The following is a 7,450-nucleotide window of genomic DNA, read 5'->3' on the forward strand; positions in this document are numbered from 1 at the left end:
TTAATAATTTCTACCACTTTAAAGGGATTGGGGTGGGGGTGGGGGAATTATGCTGTGCCCAATATTTCTCCAAATGAAGATAAAATTCTTTTCTAAAGAAATAATAATTTTAAAAAATGGTCCTGCCATTCACTCATTTAGAGATTGGTGCATTTTAATCTAAGCTGCTCTAATGTGTAATCAAGGTCTTTAAGTGTTAAATATGTTAGATGCAATATAGGAACAGCAATTGGTTTCTGTCCCTGGGTGGTGAGGTTTTTTTCTTTTTGTTGCTCTCATTGTGTGGGACTCCATGTTATGTCCAGTGCCTATCTTTCGCAAGGCAGACTGTAGCCAATCCCAAACCGTGGAGGAGGGCCGTAAGAGAAGCCAGACAGTTTTCATTTACATTGTTAACGCACCAAAAGGACACATTGCAAAAGCCAGGTTAAAACCCAGATGTGTATTCCACATAGCCTTTTATTTTGTTGGTAATTCTACTTCAATGTTAGCACATCTTGTATTTAAACTACATTCATATATGACAGGGTGAATTTTCCGATGCGTTTTTTGGTCTTACCTAAATGACACCCATTCAAGCCAATGGGAGTTGTGGGCGAAGCTCCTTGCAACACTTTGAAAAGCTTCCTCGTGTGAGTGGGTGTGCGTGCATGAGTGTGTGTGTGTGTGTGTGTGTGTGTGTGTGTGTGTGTGTTGGGACAAAGCAACCCTTTTCCAAGAAAGACCTTGCATTTCTACATTTGGGTTTTGTGTTGATTAACTTAATCTGTGCATTCTGTTTGCCATTGCTACTTTGTATAATACGTCTGTATATATTGTAGAAAATGTATGGTGGAAAAAATAATAATACACTATCTCTAGTGTTTGAAAATTTATTCAGTACAGTACCTGTGCCTGCATGGTGTTACTTTGCCATGTGTTGCCCTATATTCAGGGTTCAAGCTTTCCCTTGTTTGTTTAAGGGGTTTATGTATAAATATATTTTATGCCTTTTATTACAAGTCCTGTACCCATGACTTTTGCCATGGCATTTTGTTCTACTTATACTGTAAATTATGCATTATAAAGAGTTTCATTTAAAGAAAATTACTTGGTACAATAATTATTGTAATTAAGAGATGTAGCCTTTATTAAAATTTTATATTTTTCAAATTAATATGGTCTGGTTTTTAATGTCTTAGGTTTATGGTTTTGAATGATGGTAGCACCTCAAGGCCCGGACTGAGCTCTGGTCCCCATTGTGTTTACGGGCTATCCCTGGCCTGGATAGCTTGCAATCTAAATAGACAAGACGGACAAAGAGTCAGGGAGAGGAACTATTACTCTTATGAGACGCAGTAAGGGCTAAAATTTTCACACACACAACCTTAAGTCCCAGTTTCAAAAGTAACTTGAGCACTTAGGAGTCCAAGGCCTTGGCTACACTCAGGACTTCCCAGCGCTGCCACGGCAGCGCTAGTGTAGTCGCGCCGCCAGCGCTGCGAGAGCTCTCTTGCAGCGCTGTAAGTACTCCACCTCTCCGAGGGGAATAGCTTGCAGTGCTGCGAGCGAGCGTGCAGCGCTGCAGGCTCTGGTTACACTGGCGCTTTACAGCGCTGTACTCGCTGCGCTTGGGGGGGGGGGGCGTTTTCACACCCCTGAGCGCAGCAAGTTGCAGCGCTGTACAGCGCCAGTGTAGCCAAGGCCTCGGGGGAGTGGGGAGTTAACTAAAGGTGTGAAGTCAACCTGCATCAATCAAAGCCTATTAATCCCCTATGTAGATGTCTCATTCAGGAGTAAAGTGGCCTTAGATTGCTGTAACTTAATCCTCCTCCAGGTATAGAAGATCAGGGTTGGAAGGGACCATAGGAGGTCATCTAGTCCAATCCCCTGCTCAAAGCAGGACCAATTCCCAACTATTTTTTTGCCCCAGCTCCCTAAATGGCCCCCTCAAGGATTGAACTTGGGTTTAGCAGGCCAATGCTCAAACCACTGAGCTGGTAAATCTCATTGCTTAAATCCCACTGATTCTTACTTTTCACACAGCGATTTAGGAGCCCACGGGAGTTGTCCCAAGGTCCCACAAGAAGTCTCTGACAGCGCCAGGAATTGAATCCAGATTACCTGAGTGCCAGTCTGATGCTTTAACCACAAGCTCTTCTCTCATGTTATGGTGCAGAAACTTGTTTTAGGGATGAACAAGCCTCATTAGGCCCTATTCATCCCTGGTGGAAGTTATTGGTTTCAGTACCGTTACACCAAGGATGAATCTGACTCCAAGCAATCACCGACAAGCCTCCAAGTCTCATGCAAGTAGCTCTTGAAGAGTGATCATGGGAATGCCTTTGGCCCGTTGTGTTAGTAACTGAAGCCTAATCTTTTTCTTTTTGATACACCTGTGGCACCTATTGCTTTTTCCCCCACCCTCTTTTTTTTTTTTTTTTTTTTTTCCCATGTAGTTTAAAGTATCTGGGTTGTTTTGTGTGTATGAAAAGACTTTATTTAAAACATCAGTAAAACTTCTATCAAAGGGCTCAACTTCATACCGAGTACACAGAACTAAGAACTGAATCCTTCAGTTAAAAAATAAAAAAGCTGTAGGCGCGGTTGCACATTTAAATGCATGGTGTCTTTTATATTAAACACCTTTTGAAGTTCATGGGGTTCATCTTAATTGATAAGCTGGACATAACGGCTGGGTAGGGAGACTTCAGCAACATGGGGGAAGAAAAGTGGGGTTTTTTTTTTTTCTTTCCCCATTCTACCATCAAAGGTTAGGAACTTAAGCACTGCACAGTAATATTATTTTTCTTCTGCTATTAAAATGAGTCACACTGTGCCTAATTCTTCTTGGGAAGATAAATGTGTTTGAGGCTGCTTGAAGTCATTCACTGCCATACGAGCCTTTGCATCTTTTTATCAATGTTCCAAAATACTCACTTTTTTCCCCGGATGTCTGTAGAAACACAAAATAAAATGGCTTCAAATACATGGCAGGCTGTTTAGCAGAGATGAAAGGGTATTTGAATAGTCTTTTAAAAATGAATGAAAAGTGAATACTCTTCTGTTTCAATTATAAGTGGGATGTGGAGATCATTAGACACCACCTTAATGTGACACTTTGAAAGTGTTCAGCTACCTTGACTTGTTCAGAAACCTTGTTTTGAACTTGTCCCAGGGGCCAGAGAACCTAGCCACAAATGTGCCCATGAAATGAGAGACCAGCATGAGCAAGGGCTGTCTACATGAGAAAGTTGTGCTGCTCTAACTTAATGGGTGAATTTAAGGCAATCTAATTAAACTGGTAGCTGGGTGCCATACAAGCTTTACCTCACCACACCGCTGGGAAGTGCACTGACAAGAGCCAGATTTTTAATGGTATTTAGGGGTCACGTGACTTGCCTCAGATCACACAGGATGTCTGGCAGAGCAGGGACGGGACCTTCCCAAGTCCTAGGCTAGTGTCCTAAAGACAGAACCAGCCATCTTTGTCTGCGCTGCCTTCAACGCTGTGCTTGCAGCTCAGGTCGGCCTATGTATGCTAGCTTTAATTTAGCTATCATGGTTAACTATAGCAGTGAAGACATGGGCAGTGTGGGTTATCGATACCAGTACGTACCTAGGGACCAAGTGGGTGTGTACACCTCACATTGCTATATGCTCACTGTTCTTTTTAGCTATGCTAGTACCAGCAGAACTAGCACGGGGCTGCCTACCCATGCTACAGGTGCACTTCTGATTTATAGACATATCAAAGTAAGAGTGGCTTATATTGGTTTAGCTTAAGAAGGCTGTTAAGAACAGGTTTAACTCAATCAAAATATTCTGCTCATACTGAAGTAAGTGCGTCTTCCGCAGTTTAACAATATCAGTTTAAATGCAGCTTCGAGTTATGCCAGGGCAGCTTTCTTGTGTCTTTGACTGGTGAACTGACCCCCCCACACACACACACACACAAACTCCCGCCAAAGGCTAGTCCCAGGTAGTTGCTGGGCTGGTTTGAAGAGTCACTGATGCTAGTTAGCCAAAGTGATTTAGTATAGCCACCCTCCCTGGCCAGATTTTTTGGGGGACGGGGGGGTGGGGTTATTCCCAAAGGGGTAGTGTCTTGTACGAAACATTTTTCTGCAAAAACACACAAGCCCCCCGATATGGTGCCAACAGACTACATGGTGCAGACACAACTGCTCTACACACTTAAAGCATATGAATACTTTGTACTCACTGAGCTTTTTCCAGGTTTAGCACATGCCGGAATTAAACATTCATTAAACCTCGTGACACCCCAGTGATATAGGTGAAGCCAGAACGTGCTAAACTACAGTGTGGTTTATAATTGGTGGTGTGGCCAGGGCAACTGCCCCAGTCTGTAGCTCAAGAGCACTTCAAAGGGAGTTATGGGCCTGCTGTAAGGTGGTTTGTGTTCCAATAAAAATAAGGAACTTGTGTAGCTAGAACCGTAACGGTCTCCTATAGCTGAGCTAAATAACCAAGTTATGATCCTAGGCTTTGGTCTGGTACTAAAACAGAGTTAAAGGCCTGTCCACGCTACACATTTTAATTGTGTTGCCTCGCCATTTTGTTCTGTTGTGGTTGTAGTGTGGAGTTGCCCTTCAAGAAGGTCAGTTGATGCTGGGACAGTGGATTTTGGTCACAGCGGGCATGTTTATTCATAGATTCATAGATTCTAGGACTGGAAGGGACCTCGAGAGGTCATCGAGTCCAGTCCCCTGCCCGCATGGCAGGACCAAATACTGTCTAGACCATCCCTGATAGACATTTATCTAACCTACTCTTAAATATCTCCAGAGATGGAGATTCCACAACTTCCCTAGGCAATTTATTCCAGTGTTTAACCACCCTGACAGTTAGGAACTTTTTCCTAATGTCCAACCTAGACCTCCCTTGCTGCAGTTTAAGCCCATTGCTTCTTGTTCTATCCTCAGAGGCTAAGGTGAACAAGTTTTCTCCCTCCTCCTTATGACACCCTTTTAGATACCTGAAAAACTGCTATCATGTCCCCTCTCAGTCTTCTCTTTTCCAAACTAAACAAACCCAATTCTTTCAGCCTTCCTTCATAGGTCATGTTCTCAAGACCTTTAATCATTCTTGTTGCTCTTCTCTGGACCCTTTCCAATTTCTCCACATCTTTCTTGAAATGCGGTGCCCAGAACTGGACACAATACTCCAGCTGAGGCCTAACCAGAGCAGAGTAGAGCGGAAGAATGACTTCTCGTGTCTTGCTCACAACACACCTGTTAATACATCCCAGAATCATGTTTGCTTTTTTTGCAACAGCATCACACTGTTGACTCATATTTAGCTTGTGGTCCACTATAACCCCTAGATCCCTTTCTGCCGTACTCCTTCCTAGACAGTCTCTTCCCATTCTGTATGTGTGAAACTGATTTTTTCTTCCTAAGTGGAGCACTTTGCATTTGTCTTTGTTAAACTTCATCCTGTTTAACTCAGACCATTTCTCCAATTTGTCCAGATCATTTTGAATTATGACCCTGTCCTCCAAAGCAGTTGCAATCCCTCCCAGTTTGGTATCATCCGCAAACTTAATAAGCGTACTTTCTATGCCAATATCTAAGTCGTTAATGAAGATATTGAACAGAGCCGGTCCCAAAACAGACCCCTGCGGAACCCCACTCGTTATGCCTTTCCAGCAGGATTGGGAACCATTAATAACAACTCTCTGAGTACGGTTATCCAGCCAGTTATGCACCCACCTTATAGTAGCCCCATCTAAATTGTATTTGCCTAGTTTGTCGATAAGAATATCATGCGAGACCGTATCAAATGCCTTACTAAAGTCTAGGTAGACCACATCCACAGCTTCTCCCTTATCCACAAGACTCGTTATCCGATCGAAGAAAGCTATCAGATTGGTTTGACATGTTTTGTTCTTTACAAATCCATGCTGGCTGTTCCCTATCACCTTACCACCTTCCAAGTGTTTGCAGATGATTTCCTTAATTACTTGCTCCATTATCTTCCCTGGCACAGAAGTTAAACTAACTGGTCTGTAGTTTCCTGGGTTGTTTTTATTTCCCTTTTTATAGATGGGCACTATATTTGCCCTTTTCCAGTCTTCTGGAATCTCTCCCATCTCCCATGATTTTCCAAAGATAACAGCTAGAGGCTCAGATACCTCCTCTATTAGCTCCTTGAGTATTCTAGGATGCATTTCATCAGGCCCTGGTGACTTGCAGGCATCTAACTTTTCTAAGTGATTTTTAACTTGTTCTTTTTTTATTTTATCTGCTAAACCTACCCCCTTCCCATTAGCATTCACTATGTTAGGCATTCCTTCAGACTTCTCGGTGAAGACCGAAACAAAGAAGTCATTAAGCATCTCTGCCATTTCCAAGTTTCCTGTTACTGTTTCTCCCTCTTCACTAAGCAGTGGGCCTACCCTGTCTTTGGTCTTCCTCTTGCTTCTAATGTATTGATAAAAAGTCTTCTTGTTTCCCTTTATTCCTGTAGCTAGTTTGAGCTCATTTTGTGCCTTTGCCTTTCCAATCTTGCCCCTGCATTCCTGTGTTGTTTGCCTAAATTCATCCTTTGTAATCTGTCCTAGTTTCCATTTTTTATATGACTCCTTTTTATTTTTTAGATCATGCAAGATCTCGTGGTTAAGCCAAGGTGGTCTTTTGCCACATTTTCTATCTTTCCTAACCAGCGGAATAGCTTGCTTTTGGGCCCTTAATAGTGTCCCTTTGAAAAACTGCCAACTCTCCTCAGTTGTTTTTCCCCTCAGTCTTGATTCCCATGGGACCTTACCTATCAGCTTTCTGAGCTTACCAAAATCTTCCTTCCTGAAATCCATTGTCTCTATTTTGCTGTTCTCCCTTCTACCCTTCCTTAGAATTGCAAACTCTATGATTTCATGATCACTTTCACCCAAGCTGCCTTCTACTTTCAAATTCTCAACGAGTTCCTCCCTATTTGTTAAAATCAAGTCTAGAACAGCTTCCCCCCTAGTAGCTTTTTCAACCTTCTGAAATAAAAAGTTGTCTGCAATGCAGTCCAAGAATTTGTTGGATAGTCTGTGCCCCGCTGTGTTATTTTCCCAACATATATCCGGATAGTTGAAGTCCCCCATCACCACCAAATCTTGGGCTTTGGATGATTTTGTTAGTTGTTTAAAAAAAGCCTCATCCACCTCTTCCACCTGGTTAGGTGGCCTGTAGTAGACTCCTAGCATGACATCACCCTTGTTTTTTACCCCTTTTAGCCTAACCCAGAGACTCTCAACACTTCCATCTCCTATGTCCATCTCTACCTCAGTCCAAGTGTGTACATTTTTAATATATAAGGCAACACCTCCTCCCTTTTCCCCCTGTCTATCCTTCCTGAGCAAGCTGTATCCATCCACACCAACATTCCAATCATGTGTATTATCCCACCAAGTTTCAGTGATGCCAACAATGTCATAGTTGTATTTATTTATTAGCACTTCCAG

Source organism: Emys orbicularis, chromosome 13 (genome assembly GCF_028017835.1).
Source record: "Emys orbicularis isolate rEmyOrb1 chromosome 13, rEmyOrb1.hap1, whole genome shotgun sequence".
In the NCBI taxonomy this organism is placed as follows: Eukaryota; Metazoa; Chordata; order Testudines; family Emydidae; genus Emys; species Emys orbicularis.